At 45.6% G+C, this 12,730-nt stretch overlaps 1 protein-coding gene across 2 annotated transcripts in view; it reads left to right on the top strand.

Annotated features, from left to right (window-relative positions):
* The first annotated feature begins 787 nt into the window (after positions 1-787).
* The window catches only part of SLC25A18 (solute carrier family 25 member 18), a 28,414-nt gene continuing 16,471 nt past the window's right edge, over positions 788-12,730 (top strand). The window contains exons 1-3 of one of the 2 annotated variants that reach the window (XM_039250018.1): positions 788-975; positions 5,938-6,112; positions 6,253-6,326. The gene's annotated coding sequence lies outside the window, so the exon portion shown is untranslated. The remainder of the gene's footprint in view (positions 976-5,937; positions 6,113-6,252; positions 6,327-12,730) is intronic. The other variant, XM_039250019.1, reaches the window with a different exon arrangement.

Below are 12,730 nucleotides of genomic sequence, written 5' to 3' on the forward strand. Positions count from 1 at the left end.
AACTTTCTTTTTTGACATTTGGAAACATCCAGAGTGCTTCTCTTGTTAAACATTAATGTCTTCTGTCTCTAAACCAATTGCTGTCATTGGGGAAGGAAAGGTATCTTAATTATATAAACAAGTAGTCCCTGTAGGGTTCAGTTTTGCCATAATCTACACTCTCTGAGAATGGTATTAGCAGAATGCAGAAAATAATCCAGGCTTGGACTCTCTTGGAGGTCACCCTTCACCCTGTAATCTAACTAGAGGTGAAAGGCCTATGTCAGTAAACTGTTGTGCAAGGGGTGCCTTTGGAAGAAATGCCATCGGACCTTTTCCTCCCAGGCCTGGATTCTAGACCAGCTGGGAATGAGGCAGAGCTCTGAGTGCCCTGACTGCTGTAGCCGGCACTCACCCTCCCTCCCCACCCCCAACGGGATTCTCTGTAGATTGGCCCTGCAGATCTGTTACCCTGGCCTTGAGGTTTTCCCTTGGGTTTTTTAATGGAGAACATCTGTGTATGTGCTTTAGTCCCCTCTCTTGCTTACCAGTGCTCGCTCCTCTAGTTTCCTTAGGCAATTTTACCAAAAACCTTCAGTGTAAGATGGACTGTGGAATACCAGCCAAAGAGGCAGCTGGAAAATCCCCAGATTTGGCTATTGTGTGCTGAAATCCCAGCCCCCTTCTGTTTCCATGACCCGCATATAAATTCAGGTCCCCTTGAGAAGTCTTCAGGTTTGGAAAAGCACTACTTGCTCCTAGAATCTTGGATTTGAACCTCATTTTGGACAGAGAATGGCAAGGAAGAAGTAGCTCTATTCTAAGCCAGTTCATGCTAGATAGAATTTTTTTTTTAACAAAGTGGAGTTAGTTCCTTGGATTGGATTCAAGGTTTTTGCTTTGGGGAAGAATTGAGTCCACAGTAGGAAGGCAAAGACATCCAAGCGAAGCCTGGCCTGTGTGTGCCCCAAGAACTAACTTGCAGTCAAGTTCTCAGTAAGTATTAAATTCCAGCTTATGTCTAGTTATTTGCCTAATTACTAACAGTGGAAAAGGGGGGAAATAGCTTTCTTTGCTCAGAGTTCACAGTAAAGGGAGAAAAATAATACAGAAAAAATGGACTACAATAAAGTGTTAGAAAGAACACACTGCATTAAGTAGTAGAAAGATTTGTATTCGCTCCCTGCAGTTTAATCATTGCAGGAGGGTGGTGTGTTGTTAGCCATTTGGTTTGGACAGACCTGGATGTGCTGGCGAGGAACGCAGAGCCGGCATCTCCTCGGCCTTGGCCTGGCGTCTCAGCTTGTTCCGTTCAGTAGTCTCTGCCTGGTTTTCTCTGAGTCCTTGCTGCAACTGACATCCCTCTTCCTTTTCATCCTGGTTCTGCTCCCATGAGGCTACACTACAGTGATGAAGACATGGAGCAAACCATTCTAACACCAGTAATTCTCCCCAGGGGGGACTGAGGAGGTTTCCTAGAGACAACATAGGTCTATAGAAACGAGCATGTTTATGGAGAGGGCATGGGACGGCCCCACTATGGCAGCCTTCCATATTAAGTGTCTGCTGTTGTCTTGTGGTCACATACTCTATTGTGCTTCTGAGTGTAGTCTCTGGACCAAAGCATCACCTGGGAATTTGTTAGAAATGCAAATTCTGGGGGCACCTGCGTGGCACAGTCCGTTGATTGAGATATTCTAACCCCTTCTCTCTCTGTGCCCCTCCCCCACTTGTTCTCTGTTTTAATATATATGTGTGTTATTTTATATATATAGATAGATAGGTAGAAAGAAATGTAGAAGGACACCTGGGTGGCTCAGTTAAGCATGTGACTTCAGCTCAGGTCATGATCCCACGGTTCATGGATTCAAGCCCTGTGTCAGTCTCCATGCTGACAGCTCAGATCCTGGAGCCTGCTTCCAGTTCTGTGCCTCCCTCTTTCTACTCTTCCCTTCCTTGTGCTCTGTGCTCTCTCAAATATAAATAAACATTAAAAATCATTTAAAAAATACAAAATCTGACTGCTGGCTTACACTGAGGGTGGGTTTTCTTTGGGTTTTTTTTTTTTTTTAGTAATTTCTACACCCAACATGGGGCTCAAACTCACAACCCCAAAATCAAGAGTCACATGCTCTTCTGACTGAGACAGCCAAGCACCCTGTACCTTCATCCAAACTTTACCAATAGAACCTGACTTTTTTTTCATGACATTGGCTTCCTCCCTACCTTTCTAAAACTACTGACTTACATAGAGCCTCAGCCCTTTCACAGCCCTTACAACTTCTGCGTGGCCTCTGACAGCTTGATCAACCCCCTCTTGAACCGGTTCTCACTGGTGCCGTGACCCACATTCACCCAGCTGTCACACGGCGTGCCCTTCCAGTTACCTTCTTTTTCTTTCCAAAGGTGTGTTCTTCCTAAGACCTGCTCCCATTCTTCTTTTTTTTAAAGACTTTTTTTTGAAATGATCTCTACACCCGACATGGGGCCCAAATTCACAACCCCAAGACCAAGAGTCACATGTTCTACTGACCAAGCCCAGCCAAGCACCTTCCTCTAGATTCCTTTTACTTTTACCTACAACTTAAGATGTCTATTCAATCAACTTCCATCTTCAATTCAGACTTTTTTTGCCATGATTTGGTCACTCTTTCCAAGCTCCTATTGGACATTGACACCAAGTGTCCCTACTGCCATTATTCGATAATTTTTATTTGCCACTATTAAATTTTTTACCAAAATGATTTACAGTTTTGTTTCCTACATCTTGTTTATTTTTAACATTCTTTCTTAGCCATTTTATTATAATTCACATTAATTGGGGTGAATTGGGGTGCCTGGGGTGCTGAGTTGGTGAAGCATCCAACTTTGGCTCAAGTCATGATCTTGCTGCCCATGAGTTCAAGCCCCTTGTGAGGCTATGTGCTGACAGCTCAGAGCCTGGAGCCTGCTTCAAATTCTGTGTCTCCCTCTCTGCCTCTCTCTTTCTCAAAAATAAAACATTTTTTTAAAAGTTAAAAAAAACTGGGGCGCCTGGGTGGCTTAGTCGGTTAAGCGTCCAACTTTCACTTAGGTCATGATCTCGCGGTTCGTGGGTTCGAGCCCCGCATCGGGCTCTGTGCTGACTGCCAGCTCAGAGTCTGGAGCCTATTTCAGTCTGTGACTCCCTCTCTCTCTGACCCTCCCCTGCTCACGCTCTCTCTCTCTCTCCTAGAAATAAATAAAATATTAAAAAAAAAAAAAAAAAAAGGAACCCAGCAGGGAAAATTAAAAAAAAAAAAAAAAAAAAGTTAAAAAAAAACTGACATCTTCCCTTCTTCATCCAGTGTCACCCATTTATGTTTAAATGTAATATACTGGCTTCATGGCTCATCTCTTTTCCTTTCTACCCTGATGAAATACACATAAAATATACCATTCTAACCATTTTTTAAATACTTTCTTTTTGTTCTTTTAATGTTTATTTTTAAGAGACAGCATGAGGAGGCAGAGAGAGGGGAAGATACATAATCTGAATCAGACTCCGGGCTTCTAGCTGACACAGAGCCCAACGCGGGCTTGAGCTCAAAAACTGTAAGATCACAACCTGAGCCCAAGTCAGATCTTAACCAACTGATCCACCCAGGTGCCCCAAATGCATTTGCTTTTTTTAAAATTTTAGATATTAAAAAAAAAAAAAATGTTTATGTTGAGAGAGAGTAAGCACAAGCAGGAGAGGGACAGAGAGAGGGAGACACAGAATCTGAAGCAGGCTCCAGGCTCCAAGCTGTCAGCACAGCGCCCAATGTGCAGCTTGAACCCACAAGCTGTGAGATGTGATCTAAGCCAAAGTCAGACGCTTAACTGACTGAGCCACCCAGGCGCCCCTGGCCATTGTTAAGTGTATGCTTCAGTTGCACTGAGTACAATCACCTCATTGTGCAACCATAACAACTATCCATCTCCAGAACTTCTTTATCCCATAGTGAAGCTCTATACCCATTCAACTAATTCCCTACCTCCCTTTTCTCCCAATCCCTGGTAACCACTTTTCTTTCTGTGTCGATGAATTGGACTATTGTAGGTGCCCCAGATAAATGGAATCATACACTATTTTTCCTTTTTCTGGCTTAGCATGTTTTCCAGGTTCATCTATGTTGTAGCATGTAGCAGAATTTTATTATTTTTTTGAGGCTAAAGAACATCCCATTGTGTGTATATGCTGTATTTTATTTATCCATTCATCCATCAAAGGACATTTGGGATGTTTCCCCTTTTGGCTGTCATGAATAATGTTACAGTGAACATGAGTGTACATATACATGTTTAAGGCACTGCTTTCCATTCTGGGTGTATACCCAGAGGTGGAACTGCTAGATCATATGGCAGTTCTGTTTTTAACTCTTTGAGGACCTGCCATACCGATTTCCACAGCCTCTGGGTCATTTTACATTCCCATCAGCAATGTATGGGAGATCCAATTCCTCCACGCCCTTGCCCACGCGTGTTGTTTTCTGTTTATTGGATCACCACACCCTAACAGGTGTGGTACCACTCTTTCTGGTGCACACTGCCATCCCCTGTTTTGTGGCTGCCACTTTAAACTCAGTAGCTAGCCTAACTTTTCTTCCTCCTCACTCTCCTAACCTACCCATTCCTGATGCTACTAGCGGGGTGATGATCTATCTTCTCTTGTTGATCCATGTGTCAAACCTGATATTTGTCTCTGGCATGTTTAATCACCTGCCAAGCCCGATTGATTCTTCACAGAAATTACACATCTCTTCCCTCCTGCAGACAGGTTCTCATTTTATTTCTCACCTAGATTATTGTCATATCCTGGCCTGTCCAAACCACTTGGCACTGCCATAAACCTGAACTGTGACCAAAAAGAAAAAAAAAAACAGGTGGGCACCTGGCCAGTTCAGTCAGTAGAGCATGTGACTCTTGATCTCAGGGTCATGAGTTCAACCCCCATGTTGGGCATGGAACCTACTTAAAAAAAAAAAAAAAAACAACCTGAACTGTGCCCTCTGAGCCCCTACTCCACATCCTGTGTCAGCTTTCCATTGCCCATCAAGAAAAGGGAGGAAAAAATGTTATCACTTAGTGAACACCTTTTATGTGCCAGCCACTAAATGCTAAATGTACTAAATGCTCTACATCTCAGTCTCATTTCACAGAAGAAGACGCAGACACAGAGAAGTTAAGTAATTGTTTAAAGTCATGCAATGCAGCTAGTAAGTGGTAAACTGGAATTCAAACCAGTTCAAAAGCAGTCTTACTCCAAAGCCCACTCAGTCATTCTACTCTGCTGCCTCGTAGCAGTCTTATAGAAGAAGTGGATATCTCAAGTGCCTTTTGAGGAAGAAAAGCACTAAGTTAAATAACTTGCCTAAAGTGAGGTAGTTATTAACTTGGAAGCTGGAATTTGAACCTGGGTCTCTGACATCAAAGTCTGTCCCATGCTGATTCTTCATCTCTCCCAAATCCTTGGCCAGGCAACTAGGTCCTCTACCTTAGGGACCCAGTATTTTACCAGCTTTTTTCTCTCCGCTACTGCCTCCTCCCTTGCCCCAGGTTAGACACTTTGCCGCTAAAAAGAAGCTGGGTTTTAATTTTACCTCTCTGCCCTCGGTCTTCAAGGCCAAAACCAATGACTACTTCCAGTAACCTCTCCAGCGGTGTAGCTGGAAGAAATCTTCAGTGGCGGCATGGAGTTCACGACTCAGCTGTACCGCATGTGAGTGCAGGCAACGTGCCACATCAGCACTGCAGCCCTGCCACGGTGGAGCACGTGGTGGACCACTGAAAATACAGAGCCACTGAAAATACAGAGCCACTGAACTAGGCAATCACCTGTAGCTGGAAAAGTGCGTGACTCTGAGAAGCAGAAGCTGGCTTCTGACCTCAGAAGTCTGGCAGAAGTGTTCGCACTGCATTGATTTTCCCTTGTTTGTCCTCCTCCCTGACTTCCAGGTCTCTGAGTGGGTGGCCAGTCTCCCCTCACGCCCAGCCCACGCTGCCCTGAACAAAGCTTTTTCCAGCCCGAATTTTTGTCTCAGTCATTCCACAAGCAAGTAAACAGCCACTTGCTTGCCACCTGGCGAGGAGGGACTGGGCTTGGCTAGGCTGTGTAGTGACCTCTTTTCAGGTAGGAGAGAAGCTGGGGACCCGGAGTAGAGGATGGCTTAGTGACTCCCTCCCTGCCCCAGGGGAACGGGCTGTGGGGGCATGAAGACAGAGGGCCACTAACGATACCAACAGAGGACCATAAACCAACCCTTCCTGCAGTTCCTGCGGTTCATCAGTGACCTGGCTTCGAGCTTGGCATCCAGAAAAGGCGGAAGGTTCCTTACTGAAAGCAGGTAAGTGTTTCTCTTGTCTGTATCAAGCTTAGCGTTGGTAGGGAAAGACCCACTTCTAGCAAATAAATATCTGGAGAAGGTCAGAGCAGCCAGTGAGAAAGGGTCTCCTTCCATTTGCTGCACTGAGTTGGAAGGGGGTGGCCAGTCCTGACCATAGGGCATCTCAAATGACATCTCAGTCAGGAAGCCAGTTACTTCCTTGGCACTGCCCTGACAGGGGCTTATCTCTGAAGAACTCTCGCTTGCCCTGCTAATTAGAGTAGGTGGAGAAAGAATGCTCCTCTTCCCTGAGGGCCCCTGTACGAGGTAGAGAGAGAGACAACTGAGAGGCAGAACTGTCTGTCTCACGATGAGACTGCCTACAGAGTTAAAGGCAGCAGTCACCCTCGTGGTCCGCTGATTCCAACATCTTCATTGACTACCTCTGCACCAGGCTCTGGGACACAACCCTAACCCTTTCCTCCCCCAGTAACATTTTGATTGGGGGTGGACAAAACCGCTGTAATACGACATGTTGTGTGCTATAACTGGATATTAAATGGGATCACAGAACAGGAACAGGACTCCTGGCCAAGATTTGAGGGACTTAAGGTAGGGGCCCTTGGGTAGCTCTGTGGGTTAAGCGCCTGACCTTTAATCTTGGCTCAGGTCGTGATCTCACGGTTGGCTGTGAGACAAAACCCGTGTCAGGCTCTGCATTGAATGTGGAGCCTGGTTGGGCTTCTCTCTCTCTCAAAATGAATAAACTTTAAAAAAAAAAAAAAAAGGGGTGGGGGCCCATGAGAGGAAGCTGAGGCCCAAAACACATTTTTTTCTTTTTTGTTTTCCAAAAACCAATTTGTATTTCATCAGGTACAGATGGGGCAAGAGTGTCCTACTTAACAGGACAGTATGTGCAAGGCTCAGTATGTGCAAGAGACCATGGTGTGTTCCCAGAAGTGAGTGTTCTCAATGGCTGGCAGGGAGAGTAGTCTTGGTGATTTGGGAGGGCACAGTCAAGCAAGAAAGCAGGGTCCGGGTCTGGCCAAAGGATTGGGAAGCTGCCCTAAGAATGGTGGGAAGTTAGCGCTACACTTCAGGTGGGGAAGTGCTTACGTGGCAGGCTAGCGGTTGGGTCCAGACTTGCCCTTCTGCTTACTTGGCCACACGTGGAGCTTAGATTTGAGGGAAGCAAGGCTGAAGGCATGGACAGGGGGTGGAGGGCTGTCAGGCGCGCCAGACAGTGGGTGATGCCATGTGATCAAGCAGTGGCTGGTGGGCTCATGAGAGACTTAGGACAGCTCTTTTCCACCCATGATGAAAAGCCTGTTTATCCTAGTCTATTATGGAGAAATAATTTTGTAAAATACAATAAAAATCAATTGAATTTTTTATGTTTTATTTATTTCTGAGAGAGAGAGAGAGACAGCATGAGCAGGGGAAGGTCAGAGAGAAAGGGAGATACAGAATCTGAAACAGGCTCCAGACTCTGAGCTAGCTGTTAGCACAGAGCACGACGTGGGGCTTGAACCCACGAACCATGAGATCATGACCTGAACTGAAGTCAGATGCTTAACTGACTGATCCACCCAGGTGCCCCTAAAAATCAATTGATAGAAAAATAATTTTATTAAAAAAATTTTTTTTAAGTTTTATTTATTTTGAGAGAGAGAGAGAGCATGAGCAGGGGAGGGGCAGAGAGAGAGAGAGAGAGAGAGAGAGAGAGAGAGAATCCCAAGCAGGCTCCACGCTGCCAGTGCAGAGCCTGATGTGGGGCTCGAACTCACAAACTATGAAATCATGATCTGAGCTGAAATCAAGAGCCAGACGCTTAACCAACTGTGCCATCCAGCCACCCCCCAAAAAAGGAACTTTAAATGATAAAATTTTTAAACGCTCTAAAAATAAAAAAATTTTAAATGATAAAATATAAGCTCACATTTTTCTCAGTAAATTGTAAAACATGAAATTTCTCAAGATGCCATAAAAATTTCTAAGCATTTACTCTCAATTTCTGTGGTTGTTCACAGACCAGCACTGAACCAATGCCCTAAGTAGCACTGACTTTAGGAGAAAGAGTTGCCAGAACATGATAAGTTGTGGGGGCCTAAGGGAAAAAGGAGGAATCAAAAATGGCGCATGGACTTGGCCTGGATAATTGAATACCTGGTGGTGCAGCTTCCAGAGCTAGGGAACCAGGAAGAGAAATAGCAGATCTAGAGGGGTGGATACAAGTAAAAAGACATGTTACTATACTGTGTGAGGCCAGGCTGCTAATATGGGGACAGCCAGAAGCTGGTTAAGATGATGGTGAGGGGCTCAGGGCAGGAATCCTGAGCTGCAGGTACATCAGCGTCATGAGCAAGTAGACAGTGACTGAAGCTCAGGAGAAGGTGGGTTTTCAAGATGGCTGTGTGGAGTGCAATAGAAGGAGTCAAGAATCTTGGCAAGGACACTGGTCATGAGAGGCTGGGAAGCCACTGGGGAAAGCCAAGGAGTCACAGAAGTCAAGATAATAGAATGTTTTAATGTGGGGGGAATGAAAAGTGGTGGAATCAGGAGCTCAGAGAACCCTCGCCTGCTCCGGTCCCTACAGCTCACCATCTAGAATCATCCCTCTAAATAGATGTGTCTCTGGACAGCCTAATTCAAAATATCCTGGGAAACCATGTAACAAGAATTACTTCAGGGGTGCCTGGTTGGCTCAGTCCATAGAACATGCAACTCTTGATCTAGGGGTCTTGAGTTCAAGCCCCACACTGGGCATAGAGCTTACGTTTAAAAAAAAAAAAAAAAAAGAAGAAGGAAAGAATTACTATACAGGTTTCTGTGCTTTCCAAATTTTCTAATTTTTTTCTAGTACTATAAATAGTTTAAGAAATAGAACAATTGTTCATTATTAACAAAAGAGAACTGATCACTGCCTAATCATCTGTTAACTAGCTATCTCCTAAAGAAATACACAGGATGGGTCACAGTTTCTTTTTAATTTATTTAAGTTTATTTGTTTTGAGAGAGTGGGAGAGAGAGCAGGGGAGGGGTAGAAGAGAGAAGGAAAAAGAATCCCAAGCAGGTCCCGCACTATCAGCGCAGGGCCCAACACAGGGCTCAATCCCATGATCCGTGAGTCCATAACATGAGCCAAAATCAAGAGCTCACCCACTGAGCCACCCAGGCACCCCAAGATGGGCTACAGTTTTGATGTAAGGGGCAGAACCCCTGGACAAGACAGGTAGGTAGGCTGGCTGCACGCTGCCATGCAGACCCCCTCCCAGCCCCACCAAGGACTTGTCTGCTTCTGGCTCTTCGCCCAGGGCGGTCCTTAACCAACTTCTTGCTTGTAAAACAGAGTCTGCAGAAGAGTGCAGAAGGAACAAACGACCCCTCTGAGTACACACTCACACACACACACACACATACACACACACCACACACACATACACGTGTGCACCAAGCAGAGATGCTCTTGAAAATGGGCACATCAGGGGTGCCTGGGTGGCTCAGTTGGTTAAGCGTCCAGCTTCGGCTCAGGTCATGATCTCGTGGTTCATGGGTTTGAGCCCTGCATCGGGCTCTGTGCTGACAGCCAGCTCAGAGCCTGGAGCCTGTTTCAGATTCTGTGTGTGTCTCTCTCTCTCACCCTCCCCTGCTCATGCTGTATCTCTCTCTCTCTCAAAAGTAAATAAAATATTTTAAAAAAAGAAAAAAAACGGGCACAACAGGGGTCAAAAAACTAGCCTGGCACCGCACGCAAGCAGAGTGGTATCCTGCCTGCCAAGTGAGGGCACCTGGTCACTGACTCCCGCAGAGCTGGAGGAAACCCTTCCCAGCGCCCCGGCTTCTCCCCCAGGCCGCAGCCTCCCAGCAGGCGGTCTCCTCTCCTGCCTTGCCTGCCTTTTCCTTCCTCAGCGCCTCCAGTTTCAGGCCTCCACCAGCTCCACGGTTCTTCAGCCCTGGACAGTCGCCAAGCCCAGGCCCTTCCTTTAAAGAGTTCTCTCCCAGCTCTCCCTTGCCCTCTGCACCCTCCACCACCCCCCTCTTCTCTCTACCTCCTTGCTTTGCCATCATGCCACCTGTCTGGCTTCTCGCATGAAATTTCCCTTTCTCAACCTGTTCTTCCTGAATTGTCCTCATACCACATACCTCATACCTCATACCACATTTAAGGGTGCTTTCCCCCTTAAAAGTGTGCAGTAGTTTTTTACTACCTGAGGGATCAAATTTGTGAAAAGTTACCTAATTTAGCAGGGCACAGACTATACCGGGCAGCCCCAGGTTCTCCACGCCAGGCCTAACCTACTTTTGTAGCCCTTTTCCAGCATTCTGGTGAGCCAGCCGGGGCAATGAGCTGTGCCCTCCGCCCTTTGCTTGGCCCCCTTAGGTGCTCACACAGTGCTGTGTCCAAGCCACCTCCCCCTCCTCGTCTCCTTATAAACTTTACCTGATTTTTTTCTTTAGTATATGTGCTGCTGAAGCAAGTACCCCCTTATTTTTTTTTAAGTTTATTTATTTAGATTGAGTGCTCATGGGGAGGCACAGAGAGAGAGAAGTGCAGAGCCCAGCATGGGACTTGATACCATGAACTGTGAGATCGTGTCCTGAACTGAGATCAAGAGTCAGACGCTTAACCAACTGAGCCACCCAGGCGCCTTTCCCTTATTTTTTAAGGCCATTTCTAGATCCTTCTCCAAGCCAGGCTGGAATGGCCTTGCACATCTCTAAACACTTACAATATTCACTATCTAAGCATCTCAATTGTAATGAAATGGAATTTGAGAGTTCTTTAAGGTTTGCTTATTAGTTAAGAAGTCTTTGGCTAGTTGGGTGCCTAGGTGGCTCAGTCGGTTAAGCATCTGACTTTAGCTCAGGTCATGAGCTCATGGTTCATGAGTTTGAGTACTGATTCAGGTGAGCTCGAGCCCCACTTTGGGCTCGGCACTGACAGTACGGAGCCTGCATGGGATTCTCTCTCCACCTCTCTCCCCATCCCTCACTCATGCCCTCTGCCAGGAAGGAAGGAAGGGAGGGAGGGAGGAAGGAAATCTCTGTGGATACCCCGTTACAAAAACTAATTCTAATTTGCTTAAGACAATAAGTCATTTCAAAAATAAACAAAAAAATCCGCAAACAACAACAAGACAACAAGTCAATTCATTAGGCTACTGGAATATCCCTTTGGTACTTAAGGTCAGGAATGAAATGGGTCACTGTATAGTCAGGGCTTCAGACCCCACCAGAACTCTCTGTTCTCTCTCTTGGTCTGCTTTATCCATTTCTCTTGTTATTATCTTTCTGTTTCCCAAACCACATACCACATGACAGTAAACATGACTGCAAATTGGTCGGAAGGGTTATGTTACAGACAAAACTTTAAAGAAGCTACACAATCTCTTCTTTAAAATACCTGTAGAGGGGTGCCTGGGTGGCTCAGTTGGTTAAGCATCCGACTTCAGCTCAGGTCATGATCTCATGGTTGGTGAATTTGAGCCCCATGTCGGGCTCTGTGCTGACAGCTAGCTCAGAGCCTGGAGCCTGCTTCGGATTCTGTATCTCCCTCTCTCGCTGACCCTCCCCTGCTCATGCTTTGTCTCTCTCTCTGTCTCAAAAAATGAATAATTATTAAAAATGTTTTCATTAATTTTTTTAAAAATAATAGAATACCTATAGGGGAGATTAAATGGTCTAGATTAAGTCAGGGGCCCATCCTCAGATAATCAACACTACCTAGGAGAATAGCCTCACATGTTAGAAACATGGCAGTCCCCACCAGATGAATGGTAAGAGAGAATAGGGGGTTCCTGGCAATGTAGTAATGAAGAGATAAAACAGTTGTATTACTGCATCCCACCCTTTGATGCCTGGGTCATGCAGACGCATACCATTTCCCATTCATTCAGATTTCTTTTTTTTTTTTTAAGATTTTATTATTTTTTGGGGAGCGCCTGCATGGCTCAGTCGGTTAAGCGTCCGACTTCAGCTCAGGTCACGATCTCGCAGTTTGTGGGTTCGAGCCCTGCGTCGGGCTCTGTGCTGGCAGCTAGCTCAGAACCTGGAGCCTGTCTTCGGATTCTGTGTCTCCCTTGCTCTCTGACTGCCCCCCCTGCTCACGCTGTCTCTCTCTCTCAAAATAAATGAGACATTTAAAAAAAAATTTTTAAGATTTTATTTTTTTAATGTAATATCTGCCCCCAATGTGGGACTAAAACTTGCAGCCTCAAGATCAAGAGCCACATGTTCTACCAACTGAGCCAGTCAGGTGCCCCTAAATTTCCCCCTTCCAAATATGGATCAGTAATCACATGTCAAACTATAAATGCACTTATCTTCCCAATGTGCGGTTACTCAGTGTCATGACCAGATAGTGCAGCCAGAGGCAATGACAGGGAGCCTCTGTTATCCAGATAATGATTACTTTTTTATATGTA

Source organism: Hyaena hyaena, unplaced genomic scaffold (genome assembly GCF_003009895.1).
Source record: "Hyaena hyaena isolate Hyena2069 unplaced genomic scaffold, ASM300989v1 scaffold_368, whole genome shotgun sequence".
NCBI classification, from domain to species: Eukaryota; Metazoa; Chordata; class Mammalia; order Carnivora; family Hyaenidae; genus Hyaena; species Hyaena hyaena.